This window comes from Carassius gibelio, chromosome A18 (assembly GCF_023724105.1).
Source record: "Carassius gibelio isolate Cgi1373 ecotype wild population from Czech Republic chromosome A18, carGib1.2-hapl.c, whole genome shotgun sequence".
NCBI classification, from domain to species: Eukaryota; Metazoa; Chordata; class Actinopteri; order Cypriniformes; family Cyprinidae; genus Carassius; species Carassius gibelio.
In genome coordinates, this window is record NC_068388.1 from 14,407,668 (window position 1) to 14,426,454 (window position 18,787).

The 18,787-nt window shown below is 37.0% G+C and overlaps 1 protein-coding gene across 4 annotated transcripts in view; it reads left to right on the forward strand.

The window, feature by feature from the left end:
- The first annotated feature begins 12,969 nt into the window (after positions 1 to 12,969).
- Positions 12,970 to 18,787, forward strand: part of LOC127934018 (galactosylgalactosylxylosylprotein 3-beta-glucuronosyltransferase 1) — a 76,260-nt gene continuing 70,442 nt past the window's right edge. For all 4 annotated transcript variants that reach the window (XM_052531178.1, XM_052531183.1, XM_052531180.1 and 1 more), the window contains exon 1: positions 12,970 to 13,419. The gene's annotated coding sequence lies outside the window, so the exon portion shown is untranslated. The remainder of the gene's footprint in view (positions 13,420 to 18,787) is intronic.

Below are 18,787 nucleotides of genomic sequence, written 5' to 3' on the forward strand. Positions count from 1 at the left end.
GGGGGGTCTTCACTCTACTCTCCTACCCCTCATACCAAGCTCAGGGACATGCTGCTCGTCTTGTGGTTCTCCCGCTGGAGAGAATACCCTTCTCTGCTATAACTCGCTAATTTAATTAAAGAGAGGCCTGCTATTCTCTGTCTCATTAGAGGGGAGAATACCCCTTTGCTAGCCAGTAGGCTATATTAAGAATATCCCCATAACATAACAATAACAATGTATTTTCTCTTTTGCAGGAATGGAACAAGGATTGTTTTGGGGGGTTCGTCTTCAGGCAGTAATACCTCTCATTATGTTTGGGGGGGGTTAATGTTTAAAGCTCTTGTATGTTCAATTATTTGGGGAGCAAGAACCCCCATAAGGAACCATACCGCCAAAGATAAATTGTGTTCAATAAACTCAAGTAAACTTGCCAAAGTGGTCCTTGTCTGAACTAACAGTTCTCAATTAAATCCATATCTTACCTTTTCTTGTAACCTGATCAAAATAATCCATGGCTATGAATGTCATCAGAGATGTTAAAGCCTTGTTCATTCTGAGCATTATTCGATCCTGCTTGCTGGTGTTCACATCTGTCCACAAGTCTCATTCTTTTAGTTTAGGCTATTTCATACAAGTCTATATAAAAGCAATTATGCATTTTTTTCTAGCATTGTTTTATATTACGGACCAAAGCAAATAAATTGGTATCCACTCTAATGTTTTACTTTACTGTGCTTGTTTTGGTCAAAAAAAAAAAAAAAAAAAAAAAAAAACATTAATACAGTCACATTACTATATGAAATAGACTGTATGAGACAACCCATGATCACTAGATCTTATACAGGTGTTACTATAACTATTTTGTGTATAGTGATCAGCAACCAAATATTGATAAAGTGGGAGTTACTGCCTTTTGCCTTGGTGTGACTTCTCACGTTTTGCAGACAAGTGCAGTGTACATTCATTTCAAAATAGGGGTAAAAATCAAGTTTGAGCTCACAATTTTTTTTAATGTAGATAATTTTCATTACTAAAACATCTAATTGTTAAATTTCCAGTGTCCTTACCTATAAATAATTTGGCTGGACAAGTAGAAAACTTTAAAGTAATTTTTTTCAGTTTCACACTCTAGCCTAGCGAGTTAAGGTCTTTTGCCTTTGTAGGACACTATAGTAACCTGACATCATAAAACATACCAAGGCAAAGAGAAATATAGTATAATGGTTCGCTTTATATTTCTGACTTTCTAAATCAGAGGTGTCAGATTTTTGTTTTCTTTAATCTGAATTGTCTGAATTTAAATGTCTGTAGTTTTTTAATGCTTTTTATTCGTGTTTGTATTTGTCAACAGAATCATTCATCAAAGCGCATTGGATTAGTGGGTATTATTAGCTATTAGACTTTACACGGATCCACACTTCAAAAATTAACCTGAAATAGTAGACCATCTTGGGACTTTTGGCATACTCTTTTCAACATACTATGCTTTAGGACACACAAATTCTAATCTCACATACTATTTAGGATGGATACTATAAACATTGAGTTATGCTTCAGACACCGGTCATGCCGGAGGCATTCCCCGTAGCGCTCTCTAGGGGATACAGCATCTCATTCCCCTTCTGAGGGATATTTACATGCGTAACCTGCAACATTTTTTTTTAGCAGTATAGAGTTGTTATTCATCTTTGGCCCTTTATACCCGACTGCTGACATTCTTCCTCCAGAGGACTCATATGTTTTGAAGCTTTAGATCTATAGCCAAACATCTAAAGTTGAGGATTTGTGTATTTGTTTATTCTGTTATATTATTCTGTGTTTAGAATAATAATTGATGCTGTTGGTCTTAAAGTCGGAATGAAATGGATTTTTTTTTAAACGCATGTTATTCGCATTCTTCTTATGAACAATTGATCTGTGCATGTGTTTTATACATTCATTCATGTTTGTATGTATGTATGTATGGTCTTGTAGCTTTTAATCATAATTTCTAAACTTAATTTTCCAGTAAAATTACTTTTCAATTTCCAGTGAAATTACAACTTCTCTCTGGTGATGTATGCAAGACGTCTCCAATCATTTAGTCAGCTTAAACCCTGCTCTTTACAATTGACTGCAAGATCACATTCAGATTGGCCTCTGTATCGTTAAAAAAGTTAAGTCCATTCGTTAACCTGTTTCACATCACAGTATGGAATAAACTGTTGCTACTTCTGTTACATTGCAACTTTAACGATGGGAATCATAAGGAATTTAATGATTCTGGTTGTGATACTAATTCTAGCTAATGGTTCATTCAATGATTATTTTCATCTTGACACAGATAACTCCATAGTTTATTTTCATGCTATGGCCAATATGTGATAAATGGGTGGGTTAAAAGATTGATTATAAGATATTTTTTTATTCATTTAATGTATTTGTTTAATGGTTGTTGTGCAATAAAGATATTGTATGTGGTGGGATAATTCATATATGATGGAATTTTTTTTATGGTTATATAAGGGGTGGGAAAATAACAAGCTTTTTGCTTCATCCTGCTCCTTTTCGAACACATGTAAATTTTATTTTTGATACTGCGTTTATGTGTAACACAATTGTTGTATGTTCATATTTTACTTTATTTTTATTTTTCATATTTTATTGGTTGTTGTTCGAAAAAATAAATAAATAAATAAATGTGATAAAATTATATATTATTTAAAAGACTAAAAACTAAAATCAACTAGTTGAGGCATCCCAAAATTGTAGTTTATGAAATTTACGGTATGAAAAATGGATATTGATTTTGAAATTAGCTAAAAATTGTAACACTGTAAATGTGCAACTGTGAATGTGAATGTGACTGCATCTCCTCTTGTATATATAATTTATACAGCACACTTGCTACAAAAACACAAAAGTACTTTCACAAATCTCTTATGTACTTTCTCTCCACAAGTTCTTTCACATCCTATTGTCAATCACTCATCTCCTTGAGCTGTCTTAGACAATGAAGGTCTATGAAAAATGCATTGTCCCTTCAGTAATGAGAAGCCCTAAGCCCAAGGCCAAAGACACTGACAAGCCATCACAAGAGAGTTCAAAGAGCTGTTAAAAACATCACAATACTGTAATGCACTAGTAAGACTTTCTTATAAAGAAACCCATCAAGACATTTTTACTTCAAACTGTTGCTTCTGGATAAAATACGATTCTTCTATCCATAACATTTCTTTCATCAGTGCAAAAAAACTTTTCACATTTTTTTTTATCTGGATGGCCTGAGGGTGAGTATATTTCTTTAGAAAATGTTCAATATTTTACTTAAATATACCTTTAAAACTTGTGTTCAAGTGTTCGGCACGGAGTACTGCCCCAAGCACAGCTGTCACAGATAGCTTCCCATGGTTGGATGTCACATCTAAACACTTTCCATTACAATTAAATCACAAAATTTTATGTGATTTAATTGTGCCACAGTCTGCTGACAAACAGTTGGTTGTTTATTTAAAAAGTTGCCAGATGAGTCATGGCCACTTGCATTTACATATACAAACATGATTCAACACTTATACTTAATTACTCAGCGTAATGTTTAGACCATTTCATATTTGATGTTCAAATAACAAACCTTCTTTTTTATTTTAAATTTGTCCAAATTTCACTTTTATTTGTCACAAGTGATTTACAGTGACATTTATGGCTGTAGCTCAACTAAATACCCACAGATTATGACTCACACTGCGAAGGTCTGAAAGCCACAAATGTGTCACCCTCAAAATACTACATAATGTCCTTCAGCTGAATGTAACATGCAACCGCTGGATCCAAGCTCATGCTTCAGCAGCTTTTCATCTTTTCCACTAACATTATATTCTGCCTCTTGATTCCAAGCACTTCTGTCGGTTCTCCATCAGAAACTCCTAAATAGCATAAAGAAAGTTCACAATAGAGTACTGAGAAATGTTACAACTTTATGGACATTTTAAGCCACAGAAAAGAAAAGAAAAGAAAAGAAAAGAAAAACAAGAAAGGGCTAAGCTTAATAGAGCATTTAACAATAAAATTCAAATTATTATATTAAAAGTGATCCAGTTAACTTAGAGTTCTCTTAAGAAAACTGACCATGCATATCCAGGTTGTGCACCATATAAAAAGTAATATATAAAATTGCTTTCTCCAGTGAAAAAGTAATCTCATCTGAATCAGGAGAGACATATGCACTAGGGCTGTGAATCTTTGGGTAGACAGTGAATCGATTCGATTCACGATTCATAGATTTTTGCTTTGATTGAAGAATGATTTTTGCAAATTTAGAACAATTCGATTCGATTCGATTCACAATTAAATTTTATTTGATTAAATTTTAACTATTCGATTCTTCATTCTTTAAGTGCATTCACGGATTATTTAAATGCTTCACCTAAATTATTTAAATGCTTAGTCAGGGGACAAATTACACAACAGCCTTTATGGTTAAAGAACCATAGGTTAGAAAGAAAAAAACAAACAAACAAGGTAACACTTTCTGTGAAGCCTGTAATTATAATACATTATGAGGGTATCAATATTATCAAGAATGCATAATGCATTGTATTATACATATATATTGTTTTATAAATTGTATAATATGTTATATCAAGTCATGAATTAACATAACAACAATTATAATACATCATAATACTTATGTATTTGTGGTTATAAGTTTAAGAGTATGATTATTTATAACACACATTGAACACCATATTAAATCTACTTAATTTATAGTATAATGGTCTGTAAATCTTGACATTGTTTATTTAAGATCTGCACAGTATCTTACTACAGCTTCTGATTGGTTAGATGTTGAGTGCTATTTGAGTGTTTCCTGTGGAGCTAATGTTAATTAATTGATGTGAGCTTAATACTCCAACTGAAAAAAAATGCATTGTTTTATATGGTTACATTTTATTTTGATGGTCCTCTTAAAGGGGGGGTGAAATGCTATTTCATGCATACTGAGTTTTTTACACTGTTAAAGAGTTGGATTCCCATGCTAAACATGGACAAAGTTTCAAAAATTAAGTTGTACGTTTGAAGGAATATTTTTCGTTCCAAAAATACCTCTTCCGGTTTGTCAAAAGTTTCGGAAAGTTTTTTTCGAGTATGAGTCTGTGTGACGTTAGATGGAGCGGAATTTCCTTATACGGGTCCTAAGGGCACTTCTCCCGGAAGAGCATGCGCTCCCGTAGAGCAGAGCAATGAGAGGCTGATCACAGACAATCACTGATCAGAGCGAGAGACCGAAATGTCACAAAAGAAGTGTGTTTTTGGTTGCCAGGGCAAGACAACCCTGCACAGATTACCAAAAAAAAAAAAAAAAACAGCATTAAGGGACCAGTGGATGGAGTTTATTTTTACAGAGCATCAACGGAGTTGTGCAAGTGTTTTTGTTTGTTCCCTGCATTTCGAAGATGCTTGTTTTACAAACAAGGCCCAGTTTGACACCGGATTTGCATATCGTTTATTTCTTAAGGATAATGCAGTCCCAACGAAAAAGGGTCACGATCGTGTGTTGGAACCGCAGGCGGTGAGTAAAACTGCTACAAATATCTCTTTGTTGTTAACTTAGCTATCGGCACGTAAGCACATCAAGTAAACAACATGCGATGTTGTCATCAAACTGCCCTTCCCACATGTACACCTTAAAAAAAACAAAAAACAAAAACAAAGACGACATAAAGTGGAACTTAGTCATTTTCCAAAAGCGCTAAGCAAATATATAGTTTCAATACATACCACATAGAGACGTCCTGCTGTAGTCGTTGCTGCTGCTGATCTTGTTAAATTTCAGCTGATTCTGGATCATAAATAAAGGGCTGAATCTGACTGTTAGCCATGGTTTGTTTTGAATGATGTCTTTTTCCTCACGGTAATGTCACAGCTTCCAAAAGCTCTCAACGCAAAAGCCTACTGGCGTTCGTGATTCTTTAGCTCCGCCCACATGTCACGCCTCCAGGCGCTCGTGTTTTTTCGGGAATAATCGGTACAGACTATCTTTCTCTTATAAATATAATAAAACTAAAGACTTTTTGGAGTTATGAAGGATGCAGTACTACTCTATAGGTACTCAAGATTAACAGGATATTGAGTGAACGAGCATTTCACCCCCCCTTTAATCAGAGAAACTCTGCAACTACATGCCAACTTACACTCACTGGAGTATTAGTATGCTCAAGAATGGTAGAATCTAGTATGGCAGAATAAGCTGAAGTATAGTAATTTTATCTGATGGTTGAAATCAAAAATAAAGTGTTTGCATATATTTACAGTAGCAGACATACTAATACTCCTATGAATGCTAGTTAATGTAGTTGCAGAGTTACTTACCAACAGCTGTCTAAAGTGTACCATCAGAATAATCAAACTGATACAGTATTACCGTACAGTCAAAATAGTTCAAAGCAAATGTGTCGTATTACACATTCATCTGATCTGATATCTGACATTATGGTTGTTTTAGAGAAATAAAATGTTGCTGTTATTATTATTATTATTACTATTACTACTTATAAGTGGTCTTTGACTGCTTTAAGTAGCATCAGAAAAATTGCAAGATATGAGACTTATAATACATTATAACTATGAGAAGAATACTCCATTGTAAAAGTTGATGCAACATGTTCATTGTGTTATAAATCATCATACTCTTAAAAGCTATAACCACAAATAAGTAAATATTATAATATATTAAAACTGTTCTTATGAATATTCTTGAGAGGATACAACATATTTTAAGGTTTTTTATATAATGCATTATGCATTCATTATAATGCCTTAAGAAAATACTTATAAAGTATTATGAATACAGGCTTCATAGAAAGTGTTATCAAAAAAACCTTTTGTCCATTGTTAAATGCTAGTTTAATGATGCTATGGCATGACATGTATAACTGATCAAGCACTGTTAACAAGTGCTATTTGTGTCCTCTTTTAGAATGCCAAATAAAGTAGTTTCACTTTCACAACGAAACACAACGTCACACACGGCAGGCTTGAGTGAGTGGCAGTGGGCTGGACTCCGCTTCGTCCACGGTGAAAGCCAGTCCGGCAATCCATGGCACAAACTTGTCTCCAAACTTTCATAAAGAAGTCTTTGCAACTTTACAGATCTTCTTTATGCAGCAAGAGCTTGTAACACTCCAAAGAGAAAGGGAAATGTAAAATTTGTCGTATCATATGACCCCGGGACCGTTCACATATCGCGTCATTTGCACGCTCATTTTCATTATTTCCAATGTAGGCGTGCGGTATGCGCGCTCATAATGGAAGCTACGCACTCATTTTTTCCAGGAGTGTCCGCACCTCATCGAGTTAAAAACATCTCAACTTTTCAGAGAACCGCAAGCGCACCAAGGGTTATGTGACAAGAACTAGCCAGTCAGCTTCATCCTTTCCTGTAACAATGTTGAAAACTCAGCCAAGATGAAGGAACAGCTGACCATAGTTGTATATGGATTGCCATTTTGAAATAAATTTAGTAGCAGAGCTACTGCAAGCAATTTTTAGAGCTGCAAATCCATTTATCCTTTGCTGAAATGTCTGCATCTTCATGGAGAGAGCACGTCATTGTTGCTTAGCAATGGAAGACGCCTTAGGGGCGCAACTGCCCAAGCGCTTTGGAAAGAAGGAGAAAGTGGAGTGCCTTAGTGTTTTCCATGCGTTTTTAGGCGCGATATGTGAACGGCCCCTAAAAATTTTAAAATGAAGGTTGTAAGATGTAATCAAACAAATGAATGAACAAAAATAAAATAACATAATTATTCACATAAAATTCATATTATTTATAATTGTTTATTTAAACATCCAACACTGATTGCACTTAATCTCTTTTTTTTGTCATTCCAATTCCTATTCATTATCCTGTGGGACATGGCCAAATCAATTCAAATTCATCTTATTTGTACATTTTGTCTGTATTCTAAGTGCTTACTGGTTCCCTCTCTACAGCTGACTGACCTCAGTGCTTGTTGACAGTCATCCTCTGTGTCAAACTTGAATAATTTCTCTTCTTCTGGTTGAGGCTACACAAACACTGAGTTGTCTTATGCTCTCATGCTCTCATGCTGTCAACGGGTGGTACACCACAAACTAATGTTTATTTAAAATGTCTCACCATCATTTTATTCCAAGAGCTCTGAATGTTCTCTCACCACTAGGCTGACCCATCACTTTAAGAGGGGCTTGTACACTCTGTCTGTATATATTTATCAAGACAGCATCAACCCTGCAAGGACTGGGCTTTTGTATCCCACGGCACAGCCGACAGATCATTTCTGCATATAAAATGCGTCAGGAAGTATAGAATTTATGTTTATGGCTGATCGAAAAGTGAGTTTGTTAAATCATCCCCTTATTACAATTAAATGGCATGAATGTATTGACATAAAATCCAATGCATTTCTGACATAAATTCCCTTGTGTTTTCATACCATTAGATGTCAAACAGAATGGTGGATCTCCCCTCTAAATGATTAATTACTTTGAACTTGAATGACTTTGCCTATGCATTATTCATCAGTTTATAAATCAGTTGTTTCCAACACAATAGAAAGGACTTTGCCAGGCCAGAGTTAGAGGTGACACAGATGCATATTTGATCATGCACTCCAGACTGCACAGACTGCACATGTGCTGATGCCATTGGCCACATGTCCAAATGTTTAATATTCCCACACAATTCCAAAATGTTGCCTGGCTTTTTGGAAACGAGCCCAGATATAAAAGTCCCACTAAGAATTGGCTCTCAAGGGATGATGGAAAGAGAGGCTATACAGAAATGACATTTAAAAGAGTAAAATACAGAAAGACTGTGAGCAAATATATAGGAACTGGGTACATTTGAAGTAAATGTGATGGGTGCTATTTTGTCTCAAATTAAACGTAGCCTACCCTTGTGTCTCTATGATATTCAATGAGATATGGTTGGAGTGTGCTGTTACATGGTTCCTAAGGTGTTCTGTATGGTTGCTAGGGTGTTTCTAGGCAGTTGCTATTGTGTTATGGACTCTTGGCTGGGATCAAAAGAACAAACGTCTCTCTAATACTCTCTTCTCAAGATACTGTATGATGCTTCTTACTTACTGTTTTTATTATGACAATTTTTGTTTTTTATTATTAATTTTTTTTTCTTAAGCAGGCAGGCAGATGATCACTTAGAAACACTATGATGATCTAGAAAATTCAAGATGCACACTTTGACATGTACCATTCATGGATTAAGCAGATATTTTTTTTTTCCAAAATTATTTATGAATTCCCTGGCAATCAAGCCCATGACCTTGCTATTGCTATATTATACAAACTTCAGTATAATTTCTGGATTCCTTTTCATATTACCGGTAATATGCAAAAATCTTGAGAGAACAGAGATGACTACATCATGATTTAAAGGCACAAACAGACAGGGTATTTAAACACAAGTCGATGACTAACACATCCGTGTAGCGCGGCTGACACAGAAGTGTGGTTATTTTTGTTTTCTTTGCATACAAAAAGTATTCTCATCACTTCATAACTTTACGGTTGAACCACTGATGGGAGATGGACTATTCTGACGATGCTTTTCATACTTTTTCAGACCTTGACAGTGTATTTTACTTGGCAGTCTATGCGACTGTCACAAGCCTCCCGGTTTTCATCCAAAATATCTTAAAATGTGTTCTGAAGATGAACTAAGCTTTTACTGGTTTGGAACGACATGGGGGTAAGTGATTAATGACAAAATGTGACCCGTCATGGAAACCGTTTCATTGTCTGTCTGTATTTCCATACTGGATAAGCCGGCTTTTGTTTCTTTTGTTATTGCCCCCGCCCTCCGAGGGAAGCGTGGCTACTTGTTATGCAGCGCTCTGGCCGGCTCTAGCTGATGTCAAAATTCAATGAAGATGGACGCCGCAAAGATGATCGCAGACGAGCTGAACCGTGGCCGTTACACCGAAAATATTTTGAAGTACTTCTTCGACAATCCGGATGCTTATGAACAAGCGCTCACTGATTCTGAAGACGATCTGAGCGACGATGAAATTGGCATAGTAAGACTGTATAATATCCCTAATCTACAACTGAGCGAAGATGACGACGAGGAAGAATGTATTGGACTGGCGTCAGACGAGTTGGACCATAAGATATCAGAGGTTATATTGATAGTAACATTTGATGGGGATAAAGACAAACAGACGCACAGTATATACTTCGGAGATGGTTACATCCACAAAGAAGACCCCGACAAAGAGAAATTGTGCCCGAACGACTTATTTCATTGGAGTCATCTAAATGAGATGTAAATGAGCCCCATTGTCACTCGCAGCAGTGAGAACAGGTGAGAACTGCACAATCTTTAAAGGCTATTTTTTTTGAATCCCTACCTTCAAAAGGCCACAACTTCTCCAAATATTATCAGATTTCCATGTGTTACACATCGTTGGAAAGCTTGGAGACTACACTTTCAGAATCTGTGAATAACTCAAAATGCCCCAGAACCGACTTGTGTCCCTACTTTCAGTGATTGGTCACAAATTGTCATTTTGGGGTGGAGAATCCCTTTAAAGGGGGGGGGGGGGGGGGGGGGTGAAATGCTCGTTTTCACTCAATGTCCTGTTAATCTTGAGTACCTATAGAGTAGTACTGCATCCTTCATAACTCCAAAAAGTATTTAGTTTTATTATATTCATGAGAGAAAGATAGTCTGTACCGATTTTTCTCGGAAAAACACGAGCGCCTGGAGGCGTGACGTGTGGGCGGAGCTAAAGAATAACGAGCGCCAGTTGCGTTGAGAGCGTTTGGAAGCTGTGACAGCTGTGAAGGCTGAAACTGAACGAGAACAGCAGCAGCAAGGACTCGCTCCAAGCGGGGCTCGAACCCGGGTCTCCAATGGGAGGCGGACGCACTAACAAGGAGGCAGAGATATTTGAAGCAGTTTTACTCACCGCCTGTGGTTCCAACACACAATCATGACCCTTTTTCGTTGGGATTGCATCATCCTTAAGAAATAAACGATACGCAAATCCGACGTCAAACTGGGCTTGTTTGTAAAACAAGCATTTTAGAAATGCAGGGAACAAACACAAACACTTAAAAATAAACTCCATCCACTGGTCCCTTAATGCTGTTTTTTCTTTGGTAATCTGTGCAGGGTTGTCTTGCCCTGGCAACCAAAAACACACTCCTTTTGTGACATTTCGCGACGCTCTCGCTCTGATCAGTGAATGTCTGTGCACAGCCTCTCTCTGCTCTGCTATACGGGAGCGCGCACTCTTCCGGCAAACGTGACCTCAAGACCCATATAAGGAAATTCCGCTCCATCTAACGTCACACAGAGCCATACTCGAAAAAAAACTTTCCGAAACTTGTGACAAACCGGAAGGAGTATTTTTGGAACAGACTTAGTTTTGGTACAACTTAATTTTTGAAACTGTGTCCATGTTTAGCATGGGAATCCAACTCTTTAACAGTGTAAAAAGCTCTGTATGCATGAAATAGCATTTCACTCCCCCTTTAATAAATATTTTTAGGAACACTTACTATTATACAATTAATGTGTGTGTGTGTGTGTGTGTGTGTGTATATATATATATATATATATATATATATATATATATATATATTGGGTCTCATTCATGAAACATTCGTAAATATACGAGTAAATATCTGAGTGATTTGCGCGTAAAGAGAACTTCCCGAAAACTCTTCTCCTGATTCACAAAAACTTCGTAACCGTCAGATGTGATAGTGAAATGTGTGTGTGTGTTAATGAATTCCAATCAGTAGTAAATGGGACGCGCGTGCACGCTTATTCTCAATTACCATAAATCCCGCCTATTAAATCCGACTGACAACTATATATGAGCATCATATTATGACACCAAACGAAGGATTTCAACATGTCTTCTCAAAAGCGACTGAAAAAGAAACATTTCTCAGCTGCAGAAATTGAAGTTTTATTGAAGTTCATTCAAAACACCACATTTTATTTTCAAGCGTACTAGTGGCGTATCAGGTCCTAAAAAAGGAAGTTTGGCAGCATATTACAGATCATATTACTGGCTCTCATAATAAAAGTTAAAAGAAAAACCGTATGTAATTACTATATATAATATTTTTTTCAAAATGCTGTGTAAATATGTACCTGATTAAGGTGAATTAAAATGCAGCTGTATTAATGAGCAAAACTTTCAGACGTTAAACGCACTATTTACGCGTGGCTGGGAGCAGGTGTAGATTTCTTTCGTACCAACTAACATTTGGAAAATACGAACGTTTTAATGAATCCGAAAATTTACGCCAAAACCACTTTACACGCGATTCACACAAAAATTTGTTTTGCTCATGTTTCATGAATGAGACCCATTGTGCGTGTGTGTGTCACTGTAATTAACAAATCTTTTTTGTGTGTGTGTGTGTGTGTGTGTGTGTGTGTGTGTGTGTATATATATATATATATATATATATATATATATATATATATATATAGCAATGTATTAATTTATAAACCATGAATTAACGATTTATAAGCACTTTGCTATATACTTACTATTATTTTACCAGTATCTTCATTTGTGTTCCATACAGAAGAAAATCAAACAGGTTTTGATTTACATGAGGGTGAGTAAATGATTCGAATTTTTAGGTGAACTCTATTTAAATGGTGCATATTTCAAATGTCTGTACTTCACTATTAAATCAAACAACAGTGGTGACAAGCAAAGACTTCATGTAAAAATTACAGTACAGCAAAATATTTCATGTTTGACTAATGTTCAATGACAGGAAGATATGTCAAACAATAACTGTACATGTAGAACCACTATACACTTAATTTACCCAACAAACCTATTTTTCCCCTTCTTGATAACCACCCCCCCACCCCCACTGCTCCTTCCCTCACAGCCCACCCTGCACTGAGCCATGGTGGTACATACCATTAGTGAGCACATCTTGAGCAAGGAGGGGGTCTCTGCCTCGCCGAGGAGGCTATGTTAGAGCCACATAAACACATTCAAAGATGTGTCTCCATGCATTCAGGCAGCCCGACTGAGCCACGACTGCCACGCTGAATGAAAACAGAGAAATCAGGGGGAGAGACAAAGAACAACCACCAAGCAAACTACCACACCATTTCTGCAGGGTCTTGCCCATTTCCCTCTCTCTCGGATTGTGAGAGCACGTCTGACAGGGAAGAGAGGAAAACAGGGGAGATCTACCGGCAGATTCGTCCCCCAGGCTCCCAATTACAACCCGTGTTTCCACTTTGAACTAGAAGCCACAGCACAAACAAATACAGGGATGCTCTGACCAAAAACAAAGAAGAGAAGAGGAGAATAAGAAATCAAGAGAGACAATGAGTGAGAGAAGGAGGGATTTTCAATGAATGGAGCATGCAGCATCATGTGGTGGAAATAACTGCATTTACGTAAGGTAAGACAAACCTTCTTTGTCTAATCTGTGATAGAGCACAAAAAAGGCACACAAATTCTGTGCTGACGAGCAACAGAGGCTGAGACTGACGTTTCTCCCTCACGATTGAGAGAGACTGCTGTGTGGATGAGCCCTGGAGAATAAGCCGCGCATATGTTAAGATGTACACGCTGATGAGCTTGTGACAGAGACCTGAGGCAAAGAAAAGAATCACTCGTAATCCGTACAGAGCTCAAAGAGCACCGTGGTGTCGGCTAGAAAGACTCGGTCACCAACTGGGAACCTTGGGAAACAGTTGTGTTCGTGTATATATTTGTGAGTCATTGCTCAGTATGGATCCGTTTTGCTTCTGTCGGATCTCTTGACAATAATGTACGTAGCATAGACTTTTAACATAATCTGCAACTCACAACTTTTAGGTTATTTAGTTCAGGTCATTTGTGGATAATTTTATATTTAGTTGCAGCTGGACAAAATAAGCATCAGTTTAATATGCATGTCATATCTGTGCTGCAATGACAACCACACACGTATTATAACAAAAGAAGTGTCGACACTAATGCTTCACTGCCAAGGGGGTGCATCACTGCTAGTTCTGATCAATACCTGGGTATTAGTGTTCAGTCATTAACGGCTTAGTTTAGGCCCCTCCCCCCACCTGACCCAGTGTCAAAACAAACCTGTATGCCGAAAAACAACCCCGGGAACAATGCACGGCCGGTGCTTAGTAAAAGCGTGATGGTAATTAGATAGAGAAAGCATTAACAAATATCGGTGCCATCAATGCTCTCTTTTATTGTGAAAAACTCACCTCTGCCAGCTGGTGAAGTAATAACAACCGTAGCTAAATATGTAAATCATTACATAAGAGCAGGAACTGTGCCGCTCCAGGGCAGGGATATGAAGCCATTAGTAAAGATGTATAGCAATATCAAGAGAAAGAACATCTCTTTAAAGATGAGTATTGGATGGAGTTCCACATTAAGGAACAGATTGGGCAAGTCTTAGTGGAAAGTTTAGCTCAGATGAGTCCATTGTGCCTTCAGAGATTTATGAGATCATTTGCCACATATCTTGGTTGTCTCATCGTGAAGTGAAGAATCGCAAAAGTTTTTGGCAAAATACTCAGAAGGTGAATTCCTGTCCTTCATCATTATCAACATCACAGTTAGCATGAAACAGCATCTGCAACCCGTTTTATTTGCCTAATAAGATGTATTGCCTATGAAACAAGATTTTCAATGGGAGAAATGGGGCACAACGTAATTTTATTGAACTGGGAATTGATTGGATAATAGAAACCAGGTGCTCTGTTCTACACCAGATTGGATACAGACCTGAATGTTAGATTGCAGAGATTATTGAGGACTTCTGGTTAAGGACTATCCACTGGTTCCTACTTTTGAATGAATCTTGGCTCTTGTTGCATCCTAATTTTGCAACAAGCACAAAATATGTTTTTGTTTTAGTTTTTTATGTATAGTGATTATATATTATCTGCACATTCTTTATTACGTTAATACTAAACAGCATTGAATTACTACTGGCAAGATTTCTATGTCCGTATTTGTAGTCAGTCTACATTACCTACAACAGCAGCCTAAAATAGTATATGTAAACTGTTAATATAATATAATATAATATAATATAATATAATATAATATAATATAATATAATATAATATAATATAATATAATATAATATAAGAAAAAATACAAAAGCTAACTGCTAAGCTTATTTGCAAGAGAAAACAGATGTTAAAAATATTATTATATAATTATAGTATATTACACTGTATTTCAGAAATTATGCTACAAGGTGAACTTTGCTGTTAAGTTGTCTCTCTCGTGGGAGCTCTCAAACCACTCAAACATTTTTAGCCTGCACTCAGCTTTGTGGTGTCAATACATAGCACTGTTGGCTTGAATTTCACCTTTAGCAATATTAAAGACTCGACAACAAAAAACAAAACATTCATACGAAATATTCAGCACTAGAATCTATAAAACCCCTGAATGATAAGCCATAACTTGTGTGATCACAAAGTGCTTGAGTAAGGGACAGAGACAAATATTCCAAGCCAACAATATCATTCTACTCCTCAGATAAATCGGTGTGGTTGCAAGGAATTCTGGATTAAGCAGAGTTCAAAAATATTTTGAAGTCCTGTGGGTGAAAGTCATAGTGTTTCTGTTGAAAACAGCTCTGACGTTGGCATTTGAAAGCACACTAGGCCAGAGCTACTTGCCGCAGGCACTCTTGCCTTCCCTCACACACACACACTCGTGTGCACTCTCACACAAGTTCGCACACTCAACCTCTCGTGCTCACATGTGAACAATTTGTTCACGTAGTAGACAAACACTCTGATTCATGCTGCAAGTGTTATGTCCTATTTCACACTTTTTTTCAAAGAAACGCCCACATAAAAACCTGTTTTCACGTGTGTCACAAAGGCAAGGCTAGTTTGCTGAGGGACTCCAAGCTCTTGAAAGAGTGTAAAAGCGATTCACAACACCATCTGAATCTCCATATCATGAATATTAACCAGCACAATTGTTCCCTGAGTGACGCTACCATGGATGCATTATTCATTCATCCCGACGCTGCCACAAAAAGTTACACTATGCTATGGCCAGATCTGCTTTGTAATAGCTTGTGGTGCCCGACGTGGAGCGCTAACACCCATAGCTCTCTCTCAATGGACAGCTAATGAACAGCTGAGAAACAGAATAAGGAAGAAGGAAGAGAGGAAAAAGGCAGGAAAACAGATTGCCAGGCCTCAGGCTGGGCTGTTACTCTGCCTTCTTGAATTCAGCACTGCGGGGCTTTGAGCTTGTGTTTGGCTGCCATCTCCGGCCCACTTTAGTTGTGCAGTCATAAACACACACACACACACACACACACACACACACACAAACACCCATTACTGAACTATAACAACCCCAGGGAGAGCAGCTGTTACCCCCGGAAGAGCTAGGCCCATAGTTGCAGAAGTGCTATGAAGCTAAAGTGAGAATGCCAGGCCATATTTCCTCAGCGGGGGTCTCATGTGGCCGCCCACCCTGTATGTGCCTAACAACTTCATCTATTCATGCTGTATAAGGCTCACCTTTCTCTTAATTATGTCTGACAGCTGTATAATAATGGCACAATCCTATTATGCTGAGTCCTTATTTTCTTGTTAAGAGAAGGTAATGATTGTGTGATTGTGTGACGACTGACATGCATTCTTGGCTCCTTTCTGAAGCACATGGGTGGCAGGGGTCCAGGAGTGTACTGTTCATACACACCTCACATGTGTTAGATGAAAGTAAATGGGTTATTCCATTTTGGAGGCAAGAGACTTAAAAAACCAACATGAGTATTTTTCTTTTTTTCTTTGATAGTTAACCATTGCTTGCTGTTGAAGGGATCACTCTCGAAAAAATATATAATTCTGACAATGAATATTCATAATTTATTGCCATACAAAAGCTGCTTGACTTTTTTTTTTCATACAATGACAGTCAGAGCAGTCCAAAACAACAATGGTCCAACCAGCTTCCATTAGATGGAACATTTTTCAAAATATCTTGTTATATTTTCTGCAGAAAAATCATATAGATTTGGAAATATAGATTGTTAAAAGTTATTTTTTCCCAATTAATCCATCTTATATTTCTCATTATATGAAGTGTTACCTTGGCAATGTTTCATTACTTTTTGACAGCATTCGCAGAAAATATCCAATAAAAATTGCATTTTAATGCAAAGGTATTACCAACTGTACCCTCTGACCCGTACATGACTTCTGCTAAATCTGAAGTCAGCTAATTCTGTGCATAACCTTCAGGAAAACATTTCTCTAAACCATGTTTATAAAGAATAGGTCAAATTAGTCAAGAGCGATTCACAAATTTCATGTTCTTGAAAAGAAGAAGAAGAAGAAAAAAAAAACCCTAGGCAGAATGGAATGAAACAGGCAAATTACTGAAATGCGTTCAACCTGAAACGTAGTTCAATTAGAACACTGATGAAACAGGTAATGCAACAACAACCACAAGATTTCTTTCTTGTGTGTACAACAGAGTGAGAGAGAGAGAATACACATCTGTGAACGTTCCCCACGTGAACTGTCTTTAAAATGGGTGATTTCACGAAGTGGGGAGAATTTTAAGAGCACAAATCCTGTCTATCCTGTCCTACTTTTATACTGTTGAAAATTCTGTAGTGTACCACATAAATGTCTATAAAGGCACTGTGTATTTTACAGTGTTCTTGATAAGAATGGATAAGGAGCACCAAGAGCCATGAGAGGATAATAAACAAATGACCTTTAAAAACAATAACGTCTTCCTTAAGTAAATCTAATTTTGCTAAGTATCTGTCCTCTGGAAAAGCAGTAATATATAGAGCCCACTCCCCACATGTGCTATTCCGTCTGGCAAAAGCCCCCAGTCCCTGAACAGCAGCTGCTAAATATCTGAGACCAATCAGATTTTCTAATCTTGTAGATTCACTATATAGTGACCATGACTATTCATCTCTGGATACCAAGTGCATTCATATTTAATTTGAATCTTCAGTCATGTCCCAATTACAGCATGAAACTGGATAGACACAGTGAAGCACATGGCCATAATGATTTAGCTGATGTTTGGGAAATTCACTTCTGCTGAAAGTTGTTGTTTGTCACATTCAGTTGGTTGGCCTCTTGCATTATATGTCTTGTACAACGAGTACAATTATGTTTAATAATAGTCTGATATTATAGTAGTATGAGATTTCAACTGATTAACAAACATTTCATTGTGAGATATAATTGCCTTGAAAATTGTAAATAATATTATTCAAAGAATTTGCATTGATTTGATTAATCTGTGTCTTGAGCTGCATTAATGCTTGCTAATCAACATTTATTATATTATATTAACAATGCAACAATTAACAATGCAACAATCCTGTCTTTTAAAACAGTATTCATAATTGTGAAGAACAACTCTAACTGCAGAAAGTGGGTTTGTGTTTGTCATCGGGTAGTTTCTCTAATGACCTGCTAGTTAAAGTAGTTACAGACAGCTTATTTTAAGCTCTTGCGTGCTGTCAAGTATGCTGTTAGGAATTATTGCTCCTCTTTTGAGTTAGAATCTGGCCAGAACATTGCAGATCACATCAGTGTCAGCTGGCAGGCTGTGTAATGTCTGATGCGACACTATGCTGCTTTCAGCTGCCTCTGGGTTTTGTTTTCGCTGAGCAGGATTCGTGACCTGTAACAGACTTTGCATGTATCTGACAGATCAACTGATGAAACTAGATAGTATTTTGTATGTTAACGATTTAACAAGATATTTAACAAGAGTTTAAACACTGTCTCATCAAGAAGACA